A 24815-nucleotide genomic window follows, 5' to 3' on the forward strand; every position below is an offset into this window, starting at 1 on the left:
GACACTTACTTGAACCCTTGAATGGGACTGAGGAATGTAAGAAGAATATAGATATACACATATACATATACACACACACATACACACATATGTAGACATACATGTATATCTTTATCTATATATGGAAAAATATATGTCTGATCTATTCTACCCTCCCTTCCTCCCCTTGAGACCTTTTCCTGAATATCAAGGCTGATGAATAAGACTATGTGTATGTCACAGACAATTCCATCAAACAGGCTACTGTAATTATGCCTCAGCACATAACATGAGGTTGCCTACAAAATAGATGATAATAATCTGATACCTCACTGAGAAGGGAGACGAAAGAGGAGAGGGTCTCTCAAGAAGGAGCATTTGCTTTGGCTCTGAAAACACCAACTCAGCCTCCGACTTGATGGCTATGTTCAAATTCAAAGGTATCAAATATTTGCCAAGCTGTTCAACATTTCTTCAAATAATATACTACTAGCTAATTCACATCTAGACTAGATGTCTTTATTTCTCCCAAATCTCCCTTCTGGATTAATATATATTCTGGGAAGAAAGTTGTTCTCTATCCTGAGACTAATTTCTAGAATAATAGACATGAACATATAATACATATGTGACAGAACCTACTCACATGTTTATTTTTTGTTTGCCTGCTAGCAAACAGATGCAGCAGGAGTGACATTTGATAAAGTTCTAGGTAAACTCTGTTTGATGGCCAGTCATATATTTCAGATTAAAGAACCCTAAGCCTCAAGCCTAAAGCATCTTGATATAGGGAGATGACATCTTGGGTGAGTTTTATGTAAATTATCCTTTGAGACAGTGAGAGACATACATAGAGATAGTGAGTGGTAAGCTGCCCCCTCAAAATCAGCCACTTTAGGTGACATTTAAGGTTCAGTTAAGACATGAGCCCAATAAAGAACATACTCTTATTCGGTTTGGAAAAAGGACTTTCTAATCTTGATATTTTAATAATTTATTTCATGACAAGCATTGCAACTTTCTCTGTCTCTGCCTCTGTGTACTTCAGTTTCTCTTCGTGTACCTCCATCTTTCCCTCCCTTTCCATGGTACTTAATAGTAGAGAAAGAAAATTCACCTTTCCTAAATGATCCGGTTTAAATGGTCCCTAATTACATCTCTCCATTGACTGTTGGAGGTAGCTGTGGTTGCTGGGCCATGGTGATGATTGTCAGTTGATTCTCAGCTATTCAGTGGTGGCAATCCATTTCTGAACTACTCTAAATGAGGCCAATCAGTATTACTTTCACTTCATTACTTCAAGAGCTCACTCATACATTTACTTTTATCCATCTTCCCCTTTGGCCTAGAATTAGCTGCAGGGTTTGCTGTTCTTATCCATGTCTGTCGTGCCTCTTCCTCCCTCACATGGTCTCTCTGCCAGGGTTTAGAAGCAAAGGGTACTTTAGATTTCCCTGGACTTCAGGGAATTCCCAACTTGGAAAGTTGTAATTATTCATGAATTTATTAAACATTTTCTGTGATCCAAAGTCTGTGCTAGGTGGTGTGTGGGAAACAAACAAACAAAAAGCTGTGCTTCCTGGTCTTAATCTAACTAGGGAGATAATGTATTTATCTGTAGCATGTCAGACTATGAGTGTGATAGGAGGGCCAAAGAAGGGAACGGTCACTCTGAACTGGAATTGGGAAGATTTAAAATACAGACAGTAACCCTTTATTGCTGCTGAAATGGAATCATTTGGTTAGGTAACATTCATTGAGCCTTATATCAGGTAAATATGAATGCTGGAGGGCAGGGACAAGAAGAGGATAAGACTAGAAATGTAGAGGATCATGAAATATTAGAGCTGGAAGGGCTTTTCAGGATTCTTCTTGTCTAGTTCTCTCATTTTTACAGGTAAAAAGACCTAGATCAGGAGAGAGAAATCAACTTAGGTGATATGGTTACCTTACCATTCAAGGTTATGCTAATAGCCAGTCAGTGAGGATCTTCAGGAAGATAAGAGATTAGGTGCACACAGAATCATTCAGCCTGAACTGAGCATAGTGGATAGAGCACTGGCTTTAGTGTCAGGAGGATGGGAGTTCAAATCCAGCCTCAGGCACTTGCCACTTACTAGGTACATGACCTTGGGCAAGTCACATATCCCTTATTGCCCTGCATCCAAGGCCATCTCCAGTTGTCCTGATTTATATTTGGTCACTGGACCCAAAAGGCTCTGGAGGAGAAAGTGAGGCTGGTGACTTAACACAGCCATCCCCCCCCCCCAAATCCAGTTCATATGCCTATCATGGTATCACCTCTCTTATGTCATGGTCTTCTTTGAGAAGGACAAGCAACCACAACAACTGAATTGAGCTATGAAAATATACTTATAAGTAGAAGTGGATTGGACTAAGAAATTGTCCTCTCTGCTACTCAAAGAGCTTTGGCAGAGGGATGTAGCAGGAGACAGAAGTGCTTTTTGACAGAATGTCTTCAAAAGAAATTGAAAACTCTCTGCTAGTCCTTCTCCATGCTTTATTATGGCATGGAGGTAATAAAGTCTTTCTGAACACTATGATGGTATCAGCCAAGCTCTGGTAGGTATAATCCAAGATAAAAAGGTTTTGAGAATGGTCTGGCTTCTAATATTGTCTTCCATCCAAGGGCCAGCTTAGTCAAGTTTGAAGAGCTCCTCTCCAGAAAATTGGCCACCAGATGGTTTTCATGAAGGCTAAGAGATAGTGACCGATTGTTGTGCAAGGAGTACTTACACTTATGAAAGCTTGACATATTGAAGTAAATGGAAAATAAAATTAATATCCATTTACATTTGATCAGTAATCCTGAAACAGACTTCCATATTTTCCCTCTAAAGTTTCCATGGGAAATTGAAAGGGATGATCTGCCTGGATTAGACATGGGAATTCAAAGAGGAAAAATGGTCTCAATGTTGAATCTTCTGACTTCACTCAGGTATTGTGGTAGGATGCCACTCATTTAAAGGATCCATCAACAAAAGCCTCAGCAGCAGATATTTATGGGAGTTGCAGTGTCCAAGCTTGTCTAGCTTCTGACCTAAATTTGTCATCTTGATATCTGTTCCTGGACCCAAGGCAAATATTGCCCCTGTCCTAGTCTCCAAGCTCTGTCCCTTGGCCTAGTCATGGGCTCTAGGCTGGATCAGTTCCCAGAGTTCTGAAGATTGGCCGGGGTTAACATGAAAGGAAGGCCAAGAGCCAGATAGGTCATTGACCGCAATCTATCTTTTTTTGCTTGTTGCCCAATCCCTGACTCACGTCTGTTCCTTGTTCCCTGAATTTGGCTATGCATCTCTTCCTCTGGGATTGCTGGTGTTTGACTTTGGCAGGACTGGTGCATAATCCTTCCTGACTTTGACTTCCCAGGAAAAGTCTTCCTAGACAGATTGGGATGAGGGGGTAAAATCTAGAGATGTTCTATTCATGAGAAGATCCCTGTCCATTCAGGAGAAGATAGACAGAGATTACCTTCAAGCATGTCAAACTATGATCTAAACACAGTAGAACCTGGATTTCATTGACTAGAACCAGGAGTTAATCCCTTTCACTGACCTTGGCTTTTGATAATGCTCAGCTTGGACTTCTGGGCTTCCTATTTGAAAATCTCAGGATTTTGGCTTAGACTTCCAAGTTCCCAAGTCAATGGAATCTATACATCTTGGAACAGGGTTCATGTTTCATTCTACTTATAATATAACTGAGTTAACCCTAGGGGTCAAACAAACTCAGTTTTGGGATCACCTGCCTGACTTTTTACAGAGATAAGACCCAATATCCACAAAGATTTCCATCATCAGGGGGTAGGATAGTAAATCTTTTTCTTTTATTTCAATTTGACTCAAAATTTATTAAATGTGTACTCTGCTCAAATCCATGGTCCAGTAACCATTCCAGTGGATTTGCCTCAATGTTCTATAGACAAACCAAGTTGTATTTCTCCAACTGGGAAAATGTACCCACCATCTCATGTCCTTTTCTCTTAATTTTTTCTTCAGGCATTGCCAAGTTTCCTCCTCAAATGGAGGTAGGCAGACCCATCCCAAATGATGATTTAAACTTCACTTTATCTTATGAATTAGTAACCTTCTTTTTCCCTTTTTTGTCTTTAAGAAAATTTGTAAATTTTGTAAGAATTAATAAAATTTGTAAACTCTAATGTATTATAAAAATGAAAGCTGCTATACTTTCCTCCGATTCACTTTTCAACTTATTTTTTCCCTTTTTTGCTCTCCTTTTTCTCTCTTTCCCTCTGCTTCTTTTCTCTATGTTCCTTTCTTACACACATACACATACACACACACACACACACACACACACACATATACACACTCACACATTCACAAAAAGATCCATCTATCCGAATAACAATCTTGCAGAACAGCAGGCTGCCAGATACCCATGGGTGGGAATTCAAAGGAGAAGAATTCTGGCATCTTACAATGCCTCCATTTCTGGGGTCCCTCGCTGGAGCCCTGTGAATCTCCTACATCTCCCCATCTTTGCTGCCAATATGGGAAGCTCCCCTGGAGAGGCAGCAGCTGGGATCCCTCCAAAGGGAATGTATTTTTTTTTTAACACCAAGCAAAGTCTTTAATGATCAAATGTTCACCAAGTCGCTTACTCTGTGTGGGACCCTATACCATACAAGGTAGTGAGAAAACTACAGATTGGGTAAGACAGGGTTTTCTTCCTGGAAGAGTTTGTAATCTCACCGAAGTAAGAGAGGATTTCAGATACTATCAAGGTGAAGAGCTTTTTGATCAAATGAAAGAGAAAACATGGAACAACTGAAAGAGTTCTGGACCTAGAGTCAGGAGGTGAGACCTAGTTTTAAGCTTGCTCCCAAAGTCTTAATAACTATGTTATGTTCATTCCTTAGCTGCTCAGAACCTCAGTTGCCTCATCTATAAAATAGGAGAAATACTATTTTTTTCAACCTTTCACCTTGGGTGGTTAATAAGAAAGCAGGCTATCTGAAATAAAGATGCTAGGACAGTCACAGGGAAAGATTACCTTTTTTTTTCTTTTTAACCATTCACAAAGTACTTTCACGTTAGTGAGAGTCATATGGGAATCAGAGATAAGAGTTTCAATCTTAGTACTACTATTTATTATCTATTACCTTGGATTAGTCATTCCTCTTCCCTCTTTTTTACTTCTTCAGGAAAATTAAAACATTGGATTAGATCATCTCTGAGGTTGGGGACAATCTGTTGCTTTGTGATACTCTGATCCAGATTCCCGAGTTATCAGTCCAGCTCTGTAAGAGTCATTTCTGGTTCTGCTGAAGAACTGGGATTCATTTCCCTTCTTTGCATCCATACCATCATGACAGATTTTAGCCTAGTCTTATAAAGAAAAACTCTAATTTCCTCAATCTACTGGTGATATATATGCCCCACTAATGCAAAGTGAATTTTTATGTTATTTTTGGATATTTTTTGCATATTTACTCTATTGGGTACATAGTGATTCATCTTTGAGATGGTATTTGTCTTTACTCATTAAGAAAGGTACCACTGATGAATTATTGGTACTCTGCTCACTCTATACAATAAATATCACAATAGATATCAACCTTCTCATGCTCACCAGTGAGATACTCTAAACCCAAGAAGGTTGTTATTGAGAAATAGGTATGTTCAGAGGGCATGGAGGGGGTGGGGAAAGGGAAAGAATACAAACAAGAGAGCAAGAGAGAAATTGAGCCTGAGACAGGGTTGAGAAAAGATGTGAAATAGCAACAAAGGATCTAGTTTTCCTCAAGAGTGCTGCCAGACTGAAATGCTACAAGTTGAAGCCTTCTTAGCAATAGCTAATTTTGACTATAACCTTAGAAAGTCATTTCCATAGTTTCTTCATCTATATAATAAAGGTTTTGCCTCAATGATATTTAAATTTTCTTCTATCTGTGCTAAGACCCTGTGAATACTTCTTATTTGTCTTAAAAAAATTTTTTTTCAAGGCATTGGGGTTAAGTGACTTGCCTAAAATCACACAGTTAGGTAATTATTAAGTGTCTGAGGATGGATTTGAACTCAGATCCTCCTGACTCCAGGCTGGTGCTCTATTCACTGAGCCCCCTAGCTGTTCCCTACTTCTTATTTATCAAAGTAATTTCTAACATATTCTCTTATGCCATTCTCACAATAAATCTGTGAAGTGAGAAGGGCAGATGTTCTTATTCTCATCAGATGAATAAACTGAGGCTCAAGGGAGATTATTTGGTGCTCTATAGTCGAATTAGAGGAGAGCCTGACAGAGTGGGCTGACTGTTTTTTTTCAAAGATCCATTGTTCCATACCACCATTTTAGGGTTATCTAAGCTCTCGAGTGTTTAAGGAATTATAAATGAATACTTAAATGCATTCCTAAAGTAATCTTTTTGCAATATGAAAGAAACATTTTGCTTTGGAAGAATTCTCTTTCATGAATATGATTTTAAATTTCCATGGTTTCAGCAAATGTCTGCTATGTGCTAAGTCCTAAAGTTACAATGATAAAACATAAAATTGTCTCTTGCCCTCAAGGAGTTTATATTAGGATTTCCTTATTAATGGAGTATGGGGTAGGGATTGGGGGAGAAGGAACGAATAGGTGGTCAGTCAGTAAATAGTCCAGGCTTCCCATATCAGCTTCAAGGATTACAAACTGTGTGAATATTGACAAACCACTTTATCTCTCTGAATCTCTATGTCCCTTATTTGTAAATATGGGTAATAATACTTGCACAAACTGTTTTGAAAGGTTGCTATGATAAGAGCACTTTGTGAACTGTTTGATGCCATATAAAGGATAGTTGTTATGATCTTTGTTATCTAAGACTTCTTGGGGGAGAAGGGAGAGAGAGGAGGCTATTCAGATGCTACCATCTTTACTGTCACCTCCTCCCCAAGGGACGTTGTATCGCTGTCCAGTACTATGTCCCCATGCTCCCATTTTCTGGATTCCTAGAGACTCACTATGAACCCAGTTTGGACCTTGCACATAATAGAAACAAATAAACGCCTACTAAATAAAATTGAACGTAGCTGATGGAGGACCTTAAGACCAAGTTCTGTGGGTATTCACTATGTGGAGTGTGCCTGAGTGAGCTTCCATGGGAGGGGAGGGGGTTATACATCCTTCTGTGCTTCAGAGAAAACAGAGCCTGGGTTCCTAGTCCCAGGAGGTGGGAGGGCCCTCTTTCCCCCATCCCGGCTCCAAGGTGGCTCCCTGGTTCCTGAGGTGACCCTTTGGGTCACAGTTAATTTGGCCTTGGGGGGATTCTATGAGGATGAAAACAGGCTAATTTGGCCTGTTAGTCATTTTTAGTACCCTAATTTCCTGTTTTAGATGCAGAAATGGTCCATAAACAGCACAAAAGGCTTCAATAAGCTGAACCCAACACATCCTGCGAAGACTGACTGAACTCCGTGCTTTTCCTTTCGAAAATATGACCAAGGAAGGACCAGGGACTTCATTTTCTGAAGCCCAGCAAATCTCTGCAATTTACGACTGGACTGACATCAAGTTTATTAGTTGTTTCAGGCTCATATTTCTCCCATTAACAGTAGGTTTTTGTCCTTAGATTTTTCAAAGGAGGTTAAGTATTGAAGTAAAAAGTAAGCTCTTCTCTTCTGTTCTCTTTCTCTCCTCTCCTCTCCTCTCCTCTCCTCTCCTCTCCTCTCCTCTCCTCTCCTCTCCTCTCCTCTCCTCTCCTCTCCTCTCCTCTCCTCTCCTCTCCTCTCCTCCCCTCCCCTCCCCTCCTCCCCCTTCCCTCCCTTCCCTTCTCCTCCCCTCCCCTCCCCCCTCCCTGGGCCCCATTTATGTAATTCCCTCATCCTACCACTTTCTCAATCCAAGTTTATCAAAGTTCCTCTTCAATTCTCACCTCCTCCGGGAAGGATTCTTGAACAATTCTGACCCTTAACTCAGTACTCCGGATGTGCTTTATAACTATTTTAGGATATTCATTAGTAGCAAATCCTATTGTGCAGTCCCAGGGAGGGGAGGGGAGGGCACTGGGGCGGGGGGGGGGGGGGGGGGGAGTACAGTGGAAAGAGAATGAGAAGGTGATATAATATAAGCAAAGAAACTCAGTTGAGATTCCTACATAGACTCATAGAATTTTAAACCTTGCTTTTCCATACTCTAGAATCTGGACTTGAAGCCAATCTTCTGGTTCCAAGACCAATGCTCCTTTCTCTCTATACATCAGGTGGGAGGTTGGTTTAACTTTTCCCCTCCAAAATTCTAAGACTCTGGTTCTGTGAACAAAGATTATTGAAGGGATTAATATGACTGAAGTAGAGGGTGCACATTCAACCAAGTTGTGTAAGGAAGTCAAACCAAGCCAAGCCAAATTTGGAACTCCTGCTCATTAAGGTAATAGACAGCAAGCTGCCATTGAAGCTCCCAGAAGACCAGAATATGAGGAGAGAGAGATGTCATTTAGAAGAAACATTAACTTGGAAGAAGTGTTTAGTATATACTGAAGTGAAAAGAAAGTTGAGTCAAGATAATTAGCTAGGAGGCTGTTGTAGGACACTAGGTGGAAGGTAATGGCACTGAGATTATGGTGGTAGTAGCAGGAATGGAGAGAAAGGAGCCAAATCTAAGTGGTCTTTCAAAGCAAGAAATGACAGATCACAGTGAGAAATTAGCTCTAGGGGATAAAGGAACTGAAAAATTGAAAGGATGAATGACTTTGGGTCTTCATACCTGGGAAACTATAAGAATGATGAAAATGGGTTTGGAACTGGAATAGAGGGAGACAGAAATTCTACTCAAGAGCCATCTTCTATCCAAAGCCTCTCCTTTTCCTCTCATCTGCTAGAAACCTCTTGCAAAATTTACCCAGTTTTATTTTATGTATATTTTGATTATATTTTTATGTGTACTTTGTATCCTCCAAAATATAAATTCTTAAAGGATGGAATTGCTTAATTTTTGTCTTTTTTTATACCTTGAACAATGGCAGGCACATTTAATAAATGCTTGTGGATTGATTGATCATAAATAGTTGGAAATGGAGCTTGGAGAAGAGGTCTGGGATGAAGATAAAGTTAGTCACCTTCACAGAGGTGATAGCTGGAGCTATGAGAATAGATGAAATCTCTGATAGCTAAACAGTAAGTGCCTAATAAATAGTTCTGTCTTCTTGACAAGAGGATCAAATGAGATAACATGGAAAGTGCTTTGTCAAACTTAAAATGCTATAGAAATGCTAGTTGTTTTTACTACTTACTACTACTACTACTACTACTATTCTATTATTACTATTATTATTATTATTATTATTATTATTATTATTATTATTGATACATATAAGACAGTTTGTGAAGACTTAAGTGATCACATCTCAGGATGCCAAAATAGCCAGGCAATTCCATAGGAAAGGAAAAATGTCTGTCATCAGAAATATAGCTAAAGAAGGAAAAATGTAATCAGTCTGATGATTTCAGACATCTGAAAGAGTCAATCTTATTAACTTCATAGAGACATCAGTTCTGAAAGATAGCATTTCAAGCTCTGCTCTCTTCCCTAAAATCTCATGCTGCTCCTGCTTTGTTCTAGCCACATTCAACATTCTGCTAGACAAGCATTTATTAATTGCCTACTGTGTGCAATTCACTCAGATCACACTTGAGTCTTTAGAGAGATGCTCACAGCAGTGGAAGGAAGAGAGTACCAGACCTTATTCAGAATACTTGTGCAGTTGTGCAATTTTTGACAGGATGAGTTACAAACACAGTTGCTAATTCTGCCCCTGAATGCTAACACATGACTCCCTCACACACTTCTATAAAGTCACATCTCACAGTGAAATTTGGCCCTCCTTTGAAAATACAACCCTTATTTAAGTGGACTCATCTTTGATCAGGTGCTGACTGATCTGTGACGCTGCAGGGATACAGTTTATCCTTTGCTCTTTCTACCTCCAAAGATAAAATAGATAGGAGTTTATCAATTCATTTATGTAGCTGCACTTATATTCCAGACCAGATACATCCAGCAAATTTAGTGGTGTATGCCTGAATTCTAGATGCTGGATAAAGGCTTTATTATAACCAGATGCTGCTGAGCACTTGGAAATTTGGCTTCTGTACAGTTAGAAAAGCCATTGCTGTAGTGAGATCAGGAATGGTTCCCTTTGAGTGTAGTGGCTAAACTCAAAAAAAAAAAACACTACAGAATGTATCTATTCTGTAATTACCTTAAGAAAATGAGTCTTACTCTGAAATCTTCTTAGAAATTTCGTCAGAAATTCAGCTAATCATACTAGAAATTTTAGAAGTCCTTGTCAGAGGTTTTAGGTCAATTTTTCAACATTTTTTTTTTAAAAATGGGTATTGATTCTCTCCAGGGTGGGTGGGGAGGAAGACCATTTGCTTCAAAGTTCTGAATTATAAAAGCTGTCACAATTATGTCCCTAATCTTGCTGTGGAATGTTTTTGTTTGGGGAGGGGGTGATAGTGGGCAAAAGCTGCTACTGAAGTTTTTAATGACTTTTAAAAATGATACTATTTGACTGTTGACCCTGGAGAGAGGCAACCTAGGAGTCAGAAAAACCCAAACTTAAATCCTGCCTCTGAAAGATACTGGCCCTTCACCTCTCAGTGACCCAGAAAAATCTCTAAGACTGTGAGTTAAAAATGAGTTATCTATATTGATGAAATTACAGTTTGGGACCCAAAAGAAAACAAAACTATGTGGGCATCTTTTATCTCACAGTCAGTTGGAGATTTATCCTTGAATACGCTTTTACAAACAATTTTTAAATGAGTTATTTATTTTACTCTGAGATTTTTCTCTTTCTCCCCTTGACCTTCTAACCCTCTCTCTTCCCGGCTAGGAAAATTGGGCTTCTATGCATCATTAGGTTACATGGAGGTTGGGGGCAGGGAGACTGTAAGAATCAATTCTAGTTAAAACAACAAGTCTTTTCCTGATCTCCCACTGAGTGTTCTGTTAGGAAAGCAGGAATTGAAGATAAGAATCCTTCTCTTATGACATTTACCTAGGACACAAGATTCTCACAAAAACAATTAGAGGAAAAAGATGGCATCTAACCTGGATTATGGGACACTGATTATAAGAAATAAAAGTGGACAGGAAAAGGAGTGTGCCCTAATAGATAGGACACTGGACTTGAAGTCAAGAAGTGAGTTCAACTTATGTCTTAGATGCTTACTAGTTATGTAATTCTGGTCAAATTGCTTACCTTCTTTGTGTCTCAGTTTTTACATCTGTTAAATGAGAGGATTGGCTTCATTGGAGTCTAAGATCCTTTCCAGATTTAATTCCATGATATTATAAATCAGGAAAGATTTTCTACAAGTGTGAGATGAACTGGACCTTGTAGGATAGATTTTGCTAAGTGGAGAGAAACAGTTTCTTGCTTTTGAGGGGACACTGGAATATCCCATTGATTCTGCCAGTATCTTGACCCAGTAAGAAAATCCGGAAGGTGTGCATGTGGTAGAGAGAAGAGGGGCAGAGGTATGTGGGGGGAAGATTCAGTCAGCTTTTGGGAAGCTGATTTTGAAGTGATATCAAGAGCATTTGGATGGCTACTGGGACCAGGGTGAGACTCAAAGAGGGGTAGAAGAATGTTTCTACTTCTCTAGATCTTAGATCTTTGTAGCCTCCTTCTTGATTCTGAGGGGGGAGAATTAAGTCATCAACTTTTTATTTTAAATTAATTTCATTTAAGGATTTATTGAGACCAGCTCTTCAATAGAAGGAGGACATTCTCTTTTGTTCCTGGGTTCTGTTATCTATCCCTTCTGCAATTACCCTGGGACCTAGTTTCTTCCTGGGTACCACCCAGTGGTCAGAGCTCTTTTACAGCTTGTTAAATGATCTCTCTCATCTAAAAGACCCTAAAAATCCAAACTCTATGTTGTTCCATGATGCTTCATTTAATTAACCTAATTATTGGGAAAATGACTCAGAGGATGGCTAGAAGCTAAGAGTTTTAAACAATTATTCTCACCCCACCCCATTTTTTTCTCCCATCCCTGAATCCTCATCCATAACTGTGCCTTTTATTACAATTATTCATATCTATGTCCAATCTCCCCTAATTTAATTCACTTCAATTCCATAAACATTTACTAAATACCTACTATATGTCAGATACTTTTCTAGGTTATAAATTAAAAAAAATGTTAGCTCCTTACCTCAAGGAACCAACATTCTGGTCAGATGATTGGGGACTCATCTTGGTGAATTCTTTTGCTTTCTTGTTTTGTTTTGTTTTTGTTTTTGTATATACCTCTACTGAACACAGATTTGGGAACCTTAGATACCAAAGTCTTTAGTATAAATTAATGTTGACTGTTTGTTTCAGATTATCTCATTGAAAAAATCAAATATATTTGCCCACAGATCCCTAGGATCATGTGCAGTAGCTAGAAGGATAATGCATTTGTGTTCAGGCTATACAATTTACACAGCCTCTTAGAGGATATTAAATGACTAGTTCTGATTGACCCAGTTAACTGGGTCAAGATAGATCAGATAGATCATAGAATATGAGCTGGAAGGGAATCTGACAAATTTCATTTGACAAATGAAAAATGAAAAAACTGAGACCCAAAGAGATTTAGTGACTTGTCCTCTGATGCCAAAAAAGCGAAAAGAAGACATCAACACACACACACACACACACACACACACACACACACACACACACACACACACACACATATGGCTATATGGGTCAAGGCATAGATTTCTAAGAGGTGACTAGTAAAACTGATTCCATGAACTGATGAAGATCGAGGGGGTTACAGTACCAGTAGGCAAACAAAGTAGTTCTATGAAAATAGTTTTAAAAAAAAACAACTCCAAAACAAACAAATAAATAAACCAAAAGCAGCCTGGTGATAAGAAAGAAAGGAGAGGAAAGAGAAGGAACTTTGGGGCTGGGACCGGGAAAGATTTCGGGTAGGAAAATGTTGAGTTTGCTTGGACTCAGCCCACAATGAAAATCTTTTCTGAGTCTGAGACAAGTGGCAACCATATGTGGAAGCAAACAAAGTTTTACTACTCCCTGCAAAAGATAATTTGAAGAGCCCTATTTTTCTTGCTAGTTGGCTTAGAAGAGAACAAGGAACAATAGATTCGAGCTGAAATAATTTGCATTTATGATGAACACAAGGAATATCTACCTTGCATTTTCCTAAAAAAGAAAAATTAAACCTCATTTTTAATTAACTGATAAACTATTAATCAAATTTTTGCAATGTTAGGTGACACATTATTCATTTAGATAGAATGACTGTGAACTTAAACTAATCAAATCTGATTTGCCCACATACGCTTGATTGAAATACATTTTAACTAGCATATACAAAGAGAAAATCTTGGATTTCTTACCTAATCTTCAGAGTATACTGCTGAGTTAATAAGGGCAGTTTTTTTTAAATGAGACCACCATTTCTTAATCTGCATATCAAAATCAAGAGCAACTTAATTGCAAAACACATATTCCTGAAATCTAATCATTATACTGCTTTAGGGTATTTTATTGAAGCATGTTAAATTATGGACAGAATATTAATGATGAAGCTAATCAAACCCAATTAGTCACTTCTAACAATAGTCACATAAATATACAAGTCAGGTACTAAAGTACTGTAGATATGATTTTTAAAATTTTTAATAGAAAATGTATGGGATATTTACAAAATCTACACTTAGAGTTTAAATTCTAAAATTACAGGCTGTCACCTTTTAAAAAATGAGTTATTAAAAAAAAAAAAAGAAATTAACTCCCCTAAAAGATTTAAACAGCATTCCCTGAATTTTTGGTCTTCACATAAATTCATATACAGGAAATTAAAGCTTCTATAATCAATCATTCAGTTCATTCAAATAAGCTGATTTTCCATATTCATGACCCTATATTTGTACTTTTGTATTTAAGTACTTTTTAAAAAAAAATCTGCTTTCTGACTCTTCCTCATGCTTGTCTTTATGAAAGATTGGAGATCTCAGGCTTTGGAAATCATAACTGAAGCTAGAACTTATTAGATCGGCTGATATGCTGATTCCCGACACTACCCTTCAAGTCTTTTCCACAGAAGGGGCAAGAAAACTGAACTTCTTTTGGTTTTTCTGCTCCTCTCCTCACTCTTCCCAAGGACACCTACTAGCTGGTTTCTCTGGCATTGGGGACCCTGCCTCAATGGGGAAACCAGAGCAGACCAGAGTAGACCATAGCCCAACACTTGGAGGAAGATATTCAGAGATTATAGGGTGTTTGTTCCATGCTGCTCTTGGAGACCTCATAGGGCTAATAGATATTATTCTTTTTATTAGATCTAAGGTCAATTCATAGACTCATGGCTATCATTCAGTCAAAAGCCAAAAGAAAATTTCTACTAATAAAGTGGGCATTTCCCAACTTGACTTTGCCTGATTACTAGTCCTGCAGGCTTCATTAACAGGAACTAGGTGGGCTGTAAAGGTAGAAATATGGCTCAGGGGAACTTAATAAAACTAATATGTTAAACATGTAATTTTGTAAGGGTCAATTTTGGACCCACATGCTTAATTCTTTTATAGTCAGCCTAGCATGCTCATGGTTCTTCGTATACTATCAAAGGTAGCACTTTTCTCTTGGGCAGGGTCTATGAACTTGTTTTGAAAATATGTTAATAATCATTGGTGTCCTTTGTCATCCCGTGTATTTAATTTTATTTTATGCGCTTATATTCCTTTGTAAGATTATATTGAAAAGGAGGTCCACGGCTTCATCAGGTTGCCAAAGGGATTCATGAAAGTTAAGAATCACTTCTCTGAGGGAACAGTTCTGCAGATATCTAGATGAGCTAATCCAAAACTGGCCATAGCCTCAGACTGGAATTAAACCAGTTCCCCTGAAAACTCCAACAATGCCCATGTTATCACTACTCTTCAAAAATTCATTTCAAATCAGACACCTTCTATACTCCAACTTTCCCCATACAAAATGCAAAATGGAAAAATCTTACAGTTTTTCTAGTCCTAAAGCTTTAGCAATGCTTAAATTATGGACATTATGGAAAGTCTCTGAGTGTGTTTGGAGAAATTTAAACACTCACCCCACCCTTTTATTTCAACATTTCTCTCCTCCAGGTCCCTGCTCTTCACCTATCTTGTCAGGGAAGGAATTAATCTGAGAAACTGACTTCATTTTAGTTTAGGAACATAATCTGAAAAAGAGATAAAATAGGACACCAAGACATTTTGGTTTATTGTAAAGAATCAATCAATCCAACAAGTTGAGATTTTTTGGAGGGACGAGTACCCACTGTGCATCTAGTCCTAAACTAGTCTATATTTGTGAAGACAAACAGACATTGTCATTATTCTTAAGGATCATTGAGTCCAATTGTATAGACAGGACTTGTAACCTTAACAGAAAGCAAGAGAAACAGAACATAATTAAGAGTTCTGTGTGGCACAAATTAAATGAGTATTCTACACTGAGAAATCAGTGGGAGTTAGAATGGTCAAGGAAGATTTCATAGAAGCACCAGGAATTCCTGGTCCTTGAAGGATGGGTAAGGTTTGTGTCCTTACTTCAATCTGTCAACTTTTGAGTGGTTAGGGAATAGTGATGGTGAGGGATGGGGAGAATGGAAGAATGATAGTAGCTATTTTGAGGAGAGGATTGAGGATGGCCTTATATGTTTGAGCAGGGGGAAGTGCGGATAGACAGGTGTCAGGGAATGGTGAAGGACGGACACGTTGGGACAGGTGGGCAGGGGCAGAGTGTGTCACAGCATGTTCACAGGTGGGGCCCTGATTGAAAAAGGTTGGGAAACACCCCATTGCAGCTGCAGCCCCAAGGGAGTGTCCCTGATCACAGAGGAAGGAAATTAGAACTGGGTAATAATCGTCCCATAGTTTCAGTCGCTAAGATTTATGAAAGATAAAGTTGTCCTTCATCTTTGGTCCTCCATCATAAGGACAAAAAACCAAGAAGCAACTTAGAACTAGGAAGCTCCCAGGTGAATCAGACATTTGTTAGGGATCTTACTTCTGTTTGAAAAGGGTTTAGAAAGGATGCATTCACCTACAAAGGTCTATCCAAAGTGCAGTGTTTTTGTAAAGCACTTTCTCATTTTTTTTATCCTCCTAAAGTCTTATGATCTCCATTTGAGGGGGTGAGGAAACTGAGGATCAGAGGCATGAAGTGACTTTGACTCTTTGAATAATATGTCAGAAAACTGATAGGGAACATAAAGAACATCTCGTTTAACCTTCTTATACAGATTGGGAAACTGAGGACAAATGAAGGGAAGTGATTTGTCCAAGGGACAGTGAATTAAAGGGCAAAGTAGGACATTAATACAAGTTAGCTAGAGGCAGAACTTCTAATGAACTCATATGTCCTGATTTCTGGTCCTGTGCTCCTTATAGGAAGTGCTTCTCCCAGTGTGTACAGCTACATACCTTTTACAACAACATACACCCTGTTTTTTGTGTAGGGACTCTGTATGAGACTAATGACACAGAGGGGCTACTTCAGCATCTTTGGGCAGATAACCAGTAACTGCAAGAGGGTTTGGTTTTTCTTCCGTAAGTAATCTCTCGTAATATCGTTTAATCATTTAATCAACAATAAAATCTAAGTTAAGTAATAATAATAAAAAAAAGGTCTCCCCCTCCCCTTTTCCCCCCAGCCAGATGAAGGCCTCTCCCAGCAAAAAACAAACAAAAAACACCTCATCTAATTTCCTCAGCAAGCTCTGAATAGAGGAGTTGATCTCTAAGGGACTGACTTGTTGCTGCTGTGGGGACTGGAGAACTCACCTGGGGTCCAATTTGCTGCGAGACTAGGGCTGGAAGTTCGAGGAGTTTGGAGGAGGGAGGATGCCGGAGTTTGCTCTTGGTGTTTGGCTCTGCCGGGACAGTGAGCTTGTGTGGAGCTGGGAGGCAAGCCGAGTCTCTCCTCCGTGTTTGGCAGGCTTCCATCTGCTCCGAAAACAGACCCTGGGATCTCGTCTTGTTAACAATCTCTCATTGGGCATTGTGGGAGGAAAGAGGGAAGGTGAGTCAGGACCCACCATTTAAAAGGGGCTGCGCAGAGAGCAGAGTCACCAGTGCTGAGATCAGGAGCAACTCCTGCGTCTGCAGAGACGCTAGGATGGATGAGTTATTTCACGGGGCGAACACCAGCCCCTGACTCTTCCAAAGTCTCCTGTTTCATCTCTGCAGAGACCCTCTGACTGCAGAGAGTGCAGTGACTCGGCTGCAGCTCACCCCACAAAAGACCGTCTGGACGACGGCCGAATTTCCCCTCTCTTCCTCGGCGAGTTTGTACTTCGTGGGCCACTCCGGGAACTTTGGAGACTGATGTGCTATGCATCGGAGACGCTGTCAACCCGTCAATAAGTATGTACGAAAGCTTGCCCTGCTAGGCGCTGTGAGGGAAACCAGAGGAAGGGATGGAGGAGGCAAGGTCCCTGCCCTTGGGGAGTTTATAATCCCATTGTTTTAGCGGTGGAGGAGGTCCAGGGACTGAGCTTTACAGGAGAGACATACTTACAAAAGTGTCTTTTAAAATTACTTTAGTAACTAAACTATTGGATGGGATCCAAAATGAATCCACCAAATCGGCTCTTAAGTAAATAGTTATTTCAGTGTGTTTGGCTTGATTAAAAAAAAATTTTCCTGACAGAATTAGAAGCCAGGCTCTTTAGCTCTCATAAAGTACAGGGTTTTTTTTAAGTTTGGTTTTTAAAAATACAATATGTCTTTTAGCAAGGAGTGAGTCCGAAACATTCTCCATGTAAAATTTGCGCCATTAACAAAGTCAGTTATTGTTGTCTGTATAATAATCTTAGTAATTTCCTGGGCAATATAGCAGTGGCACAAACTAGTAGAAGTGTTCCAGACCAAAAATCCAATCTTGTTAGGAATTACAAAGTAATATGCGGGAAGCTTTGCCTACACAGAACTTTGGGGTTTTTTTTTTCTGATGGGAGAAATAGAAAAGTTGCTCACCCATTTGGCAGACAAATCAATTTGGCAACTCCCTCAGTTTTACTCATCTGTAAAAGGGGGATAAATTTTATTTTGAAATGCTCTGCCTTCTAGTGCCCCTTCACTGGTTCTACTATTATGTTATCTGGGTTCATTTGAGTGTGTTGAGTTCCCATCATCTTAGAAAAAACATTACACAAACCAGAATTGATTAAAAGAAATAAGGGCCAATGAAAAGATTTAATTCCATAGTAGCCGTTTTTTATATTATCATGATACATTATGTGGATTGTTACAATAACATAGATAATAACCATACAGGGAAGGTCAGAAAGTTCCCAGAGACAGGTCAATACAATATATACTCTGGGGGAAAAAAATCTTGTACTTTGACTCTGTAGAGCAGATAACTGGAGCCCTTGAATTCTGGTAAGCATGTGAATAATGTGTAACTTTTTTATTAGAAGACTAACATTGAGTTAGAGAGTGAAACACAAAGAGAAATTCAAGTTTGTAAAAATACAAGGTCATCATATAGAGATCCATACTAGATCCTGGAGTTTTGTATGAGTGATATCACTAAAACAATCGTTCTAAATATCTTGAAGCAAAGTGAGATACTTCATGAGGACTGATAATGTGAATTCTAGTACTTGGCACTGGTACATGTTAAAGAGACAATATTTTCCCTATTGTGTGTTGACTGTTGTTGAATTTATGTGATTTTAACAACTCAAAATGGGATAGAGAAAGGAGTTATTATTCTGAGAATTTTAAAGGACTTTTTTCTTCTCCCTTATAGGAATTTCAGGTCACCTGAATGGAGAAAATCATCTATTTTGACACCAAAAATCATATATGTTGGCAGAGTAAATCATCCACGTTGGCAAATAAAATTAGAGCGACTGCTTTGAAAATGAGCATTGAAACTGTGTGGAAATATCTGCCCCATCTAGCCCAGCAGTTCAGGTGAGCTACAAGTAGCACCCTTGGCTTTATGAGCAAAAGTCAGGGACATACTACAAAAAAGGCCATGAATTCAGGGTGTGGGATACCTCCTGTAGGTTTCCCCATTTTGTACATAGCTGTGTGAGAAATTTCAGTGAAGTGAATGAGTGAGGTGAGGAGTGATACTGAACAAAGGATGTGATCTGACTCCCAGACCTCATTCCCCCACCCCCGTGCCAGCTCTTCCCATCTTTGAGCTGGTAAGTCTATTCTTGGGACCCAAGGGACTCAGAGGTAACAGTTCTCTCTTTGGTCAGATCTGAGACCATCACCAAATAGGGTGTGGCCATTGGCAGAGTTGCCCAGTTGTGTCTTTGGTATTTGCTTTCTTTATCCATACCATATCCATATGCTAGACCTAGCTCACCACAATCTCCCTATATCAAAAACTAACCTAACCAATATCTCATTCTAGCAGGGCAATGGTCCTCAACTAGCTCTCACTTTGGAAAAGCATTTTTTTAAACTAATTCATGCTAAGTTGTTAATGACAAATAAGGTCTGGTAAAGGGCTTAACATGCATTTTAACAGGGGACAGTTTCTTCAGTCAACTGGATCTTTAATTGTGGAGTTTCAGGTATCCACAACAGGATGGTGGGGTAGGTATTTTGGCTTCTGGAAGAATTTCTCACTCTTTCACACTCATCCTCTGTGCTCAGGTTTCTGAGGTATAACAGCTTCAATCGGTCTGTTCTCAATTCCCTTTTCCTTTCCTATCCCGAGGGACTGGATTGGACAACTTAGAAAGAAACATAAAAGTCCCTTGAAGCATGGTGCAAAGAGTTCTAGATTTAGATTCTGGGAAAGATTAGGATAGGAATCCTGGCCATGACTAGCTATGTAACCCTGGACATTTCTCTGAATCTTTGTTTCTTCTATGTAAAATCAGGATAATAATACTTTACTTCTATCTACTTAACTGGGTAATTGTGAGAAAAGTGCTTTGTAAATCTTAAAGCCTTATGGAAATATGAGCCCTCCCAACTTGCTTCCCCTCCCCTCAATGCTCCTCCCCCACTAAGGCTTAGAGCCAAAAATTATCCCTAAAAGCCAATGTTGACATTCAACTGAAGGACCACACCCTGGACCCTCTGGCCCCCAAGCACCAAAGGTGCCTTCAATGCAAAAGGTTCCCAAGGATCCAACCCCATGTATATCATATAATTCAAAGCCCCATGTATACCATGTAACCCAAGGATCAACAATCATTCTTTCATCTCTTCTAATTTATATAAAGCATTCCTACCTTTTTTACTTGGATTCCTCCTTGGCATTCAACAGCTTCCTGAACCCCCTTTTCAATATGAAAAAGAAATAAATGAGTTTATATCTCGTATACACATAAGAAATGATTAAATAAAAAAATAAGATTAATTAATTTCATTAATAATTATTTCCCAAATATTCCCCATAATCCCTTGATAAGCTTTTCATACCTTCTAAGGGTACATATTTTGGGAATCTTTGCTCTAACCCCCTATCATTATGGATCTTGTGACATCTGTATTTAAGGGATGAGAAGCAAGGAATAGGATATCTGTCAGACTTGTTTACCTGGTTTGTTTTTGCTTTTGTTTTTCAAAAGGAAGGAGTAATTTTTCTATTTCCCTAATGGCTCCTTATCCTCTTCTCCCTCCAACTCAATTTAAATCAACTAGAATTTTGATTAAGCACCTACATACAAATGTTCCAGACACTGTTATAAGCACTAGGAATACAAAGAAGCTACCCCCCCCAAACAACCCCCCAAATAATTCTTGCTCTTAAGAAGCCCACAGTTTTTTCCATTTTCTTTCCATTCTGCCAGAAACTTTCTGGGGAGATTGATGTGAATGGTGATATAGGTAGGAATTCACAACTATATAAGAAACTGACTACTTGTATACAATGCCCCAAATATAGAAACTACTTCTCCAATGTTTGCCTGGGATCTGAACTAATAGGCAGAAAGGGGTACATCACTTTGGCCAGTGTCAATCTCTAATTATCTTGTGGGTGATAAACCTAATTGAGGGGGATGCACTTGTCCAAACAGCAGATTCTGTCCTTCTAACTCTAGTAGATACCAGGGGTGATGGGGGGGAGGGGGTCTGAACTAAAGTAATATGATTGGGGGAGGGGCAAGTCACCAACTTGCCATCATTTTTTATCACAATTTCTGAGCTACATGGCCACTTGCTTTGAATGTCAGATTTTATAGAAATAATAACATACGGAGCAAAATATATTTTGCTTCAGCTGAAGTGAAAAAAGCGGGGGCAGCAATCCTTATCTCAGACAAAGCAGCTGCAAAAATAGATAGCTTTAAAAAAAGATAAGGAAGGAAACTTTATCCTCCTAAAAGGTACCATAGACAATAAAATGATTTCAATACTGAATATGTATGTACCCAATAGGATAGCATCCACATTCTTAGAGAAGAAGCTGAAAGAACTATAGGAAGACATAGACAGCAAAACTCTACTAGTGGGAGACTTCAACCTCCTGCTCTCAGATTTAGATAAATTGAATCATAAAAATAAACAAGAAAGAAATTAAGGAGGTAAACAGATCATTAGAAAACCTAGATATGATAGATCTATGGAGGAAATTGAATGGGGATAGAAAGGAATATACCTTTTTCTCTACAGTGCCTGGTACTTATACAAAAATTGACCATGTACTAGGGCATAAAAACCTAATAATAAATTGCAGAAAGGCAGAAATAATGAATACATCTTTCTCAGATCACAATGCAATAAAAATCATATGCAATATTGGACCAGGGAGATATGGACCCTGAACTAATTGGAAACTGAATAACCTCATTTTTAAAGAATGAATGGATCAAACAACAAATTATAGAAATAATAACATATCTTACACTTGCACAGTTCTAGGAACTTTGTCAACTTTTAAAGCACTATTTAAATATGGGTCAGGAATATTTACAAAGCACTTTGGAAACCATGATCTCATTTGCTTCCTTGACCAATCTTGTGAAGTAGATCCAGAGCAAGTATGTTGAGGGAAAATCTTACATTCACAGTCATAGAATGCTAGAGCCCCAAGAGAGCTTAGAAATGACTTAGTCCAATCTTTTCTTCTTTTGTAATTTGGAAAACTAGGTCCAGAGAGAGAAAGAGACTCACTCATCCAAGGCCACACAGTGAGTTAGCCATAGGATAGGGAATATAACCTAATTCTACTTATTTGCTAGCCTTGGGTTTTTTTAGATTCTTCAAGGACTAGTATTTCTGCCAAGGAATTTTCCTCATCAGTGCAAAGTAGGTTCTTCAGACTCTATATAAGTTTTAAGAAAAAGGGCTTTGTCTTAGCCTTACAGACTTCACAGGTTGAAAGGTCACCAGGAACAGTCTCCTATATTGGTGGGAGCAAACTTTATATCTGGTCATCCCAGAACAAATTGACTTTAATTCCCTTCTTTGCTATGGTAGAAATTTAAAATTCTTCCCCCTTAAAATATTTTCATTCATCTTTGATTGTTCCTTATACCCTTTGCTGCTGATCATAGCAAATAAGGAAGGGAGTCCTATAGATCAAGTCACAATGTTTTCTTTTTCCCCATGTGGAAACTGAGGCTCAGAGATAAAGTGGGATTCTTATCCATGTCTTTGGACTCCAAAAATCAATTGAGAAGCATATATTAAATCTAGACTGAACACTGGGGATTAAAAAAATGAATCCAAATCCATGGCATTTTTCACTATTATACCACAAGACCTCAAAAAGAGAAGCCCTGTTCATGGAAGCCTGTTTATTCAGTGGAGAGTTTTTCTTATCTAAGGTCATTTTCATGCCCTTTCTTATAGTCCATAGTATCTTAGCAAATAAACAAAAACAAAAGAGTATTTGAAAAGGAGAAAGTTTTCATAGACATAACTGGCATAGGGCAGTATGAGCTTGCTTTATAGAGGTGACATTTAGAGGGCACCAATAGCATTCCTACTCCTTCAGAAGTTTGATTGAGTTTACCACCTAATTAATTGTTAGCACAACCTGTTAAACCAGGAAGTTACCAGAAGGTTCTCATTTACTCCCTCTAGCTGTACCCCAGGTAAGTTCTTTTCATGTTCCATCTCCTCCTCCAGAAGATTGACTATGTCCCAGTCTTTCTGTCCTAACTGGAATTTGTCTTTAAAAATGTTTCATGTTCTATTATTCATATTTTATAAAGCTTTCCCCTAGTAGAAACATTTTTGTTATGACTCTGGAGTATGGGGGCAATGTACACTAGGTGACTCATTGGCAAAGCACCAAAGATATGACTTGTGACAGGAGTAGATAGGTTGTTTTTAAAGGGATTTGAAATAATGAACTTTCTCATAAAATTATAAGCTTCTATAGCAATTAAGGTAGAAAAAGGGGCTGAGAAAGGCAAGAGAAGACCACATTTTCATGTTGGAAAAGAAACTAATATTTCTCTTGCCCACTTTGGAACCATGTATTTATTTTCTAAAAATTCAAAAAGTTTCATAGGTCAATTTCTGAAAAGAAGAAAGGGCTTAGATTAGATTTCTGTTCTCTCAAACTGGAAAGAGAGCTAATTGATGTTGTGGGGAAAAAAGCATTGAAATTTAGAGGATGCTCATGTGTTTGCTAGTTTAGCCATTTATTTGACCTTGGGTAAATCACTTCTGACCTCAGTTTCTCAAGTTGTAAAAAAGAGGACATTGGATCAGCTGACTTTTAAGGTCTCTTCCAGCTCTAAAGTCCTATATTCAATGTTTGGCATTCACTTTTGCTATCAAAGAGGAAAATTCCAGGAATCCCTCTTCCTGCTGTAAAACTAAAAATCATGCTGCAAACTGAAACTATTCTAAACCTGGCTTCTTCTCACTATTAACTATTTACAGTCAAACTCAGATTTTTAAAAGACATAAGTAAAAAAATAAAATTGAAGCATCTATAGAGTGTATGAATAAGCCACTCAAGACAATTCATCCATTATATAAACTGATAGTGGCAATAGAAAGCTGTGGGATTGGTTCTGATAGGTACAGGAAACCATGCTCTGGGAATAATATGTGCCTCAGTGTGGTCTTCAAGGGCAGCCCCTTCCTTTTAAATTAGTGTGCCTATTGGAGAATGTTTTTTGGGGGGGAGGCAATTGGGGTTAAGTGACTTGCCTGGGGTCACACAGCTAAGTGTCCCCTCCTTTGCCAAAGTCTACAGTTCTGGTTCTCCTTAGGTAATCAATTCTGCTTACACATTTAAAACAGGATTCTAACTTTCCTAGAATGTGGCAATCATACAAAGTGAGGTTCACCTATGGGGTGCTCTGTCCTCACTGGTGAGGATCATTTGGAATCATAAGAGCAATCTCACATCTCCCTTCTATTAGGCAAAACGGACATCTTTCTAGAAGGACATAAAGGACTTCTTCCAACCTGTGACCTAGGTCTGCATGTCCATTCCTGAATTCCTACTCTGCTTTTTTCTATGGAGGATCAAACGAGCTGTTTTTGCAGGTGTGAGGAAAGGAAAGACCCAATTCTAGCATAAACTATAATGTACTCTCCTTCATCAAACCCAAGTCTCTTTCCCTTGAAGTTCATAAATATGCCTAGCTTTGCTCATGAAAATAAATGCTAAAATGTAACAATCCCAAGCTGTTGTCTGTGAGGTTGTCATTACTTTAAGGTAGAAATTTCTGTTTTTCTTCCAATCTGTTCTTTCCTTAAATGAAGAGTAATATGAAAAAAAAGAAAGAAAGAAAGAAAGAAAATCATTGGACTATGATTACCTAGTGAAAAGTATGAACCCTGCATCTTAAGTGATAATAAGAAAAGCACCGTTAGACTTGATTATGATGATTTTGCTCTTTTCTTTGCAG

The 24815-nt window shown here is 38.6% G+C and overlaps 1 long non-coding RNA gene across 1 annotated transcript in view; it reads left to right on the forward strand.

Annotated features, from left to right (window-relative positions):
- The first annotated feature begins 16961 nt into the window (after positions 1-16961).
- LOC141505539 (uncharacterized) overlaps positions 16962-24815 on the forward strand; it is a 45056-nt gene continuing 37202 nt past the window's right edge. The window contains exons 1-2 of the long non-coding RNA XR_012473623.1: positions 16962-17379; positions 18773-18939. This is a non-coding gene — a long non-coding RNA (uncharacterized LOC141505539). The remainder of the gene's footprint in view (positions 17380-18772; positions 18940-24815) is intronic.

The sequence above is a fragment of the Macrotis lagotis genome, chromosome 1 (assembly GCF_037893015.1).
Source record: "Macrotis lagotis isolate mMagLag1 chromosome 1, bilby.v1.9.chrom.fasta, whole genome shotgun sequence".
NCBI lineage: Eukaryota > Metazoa > Chordata > Mammalia > Peramelemorphia > Peramelidae > Macrotis > Macrotis lagotis.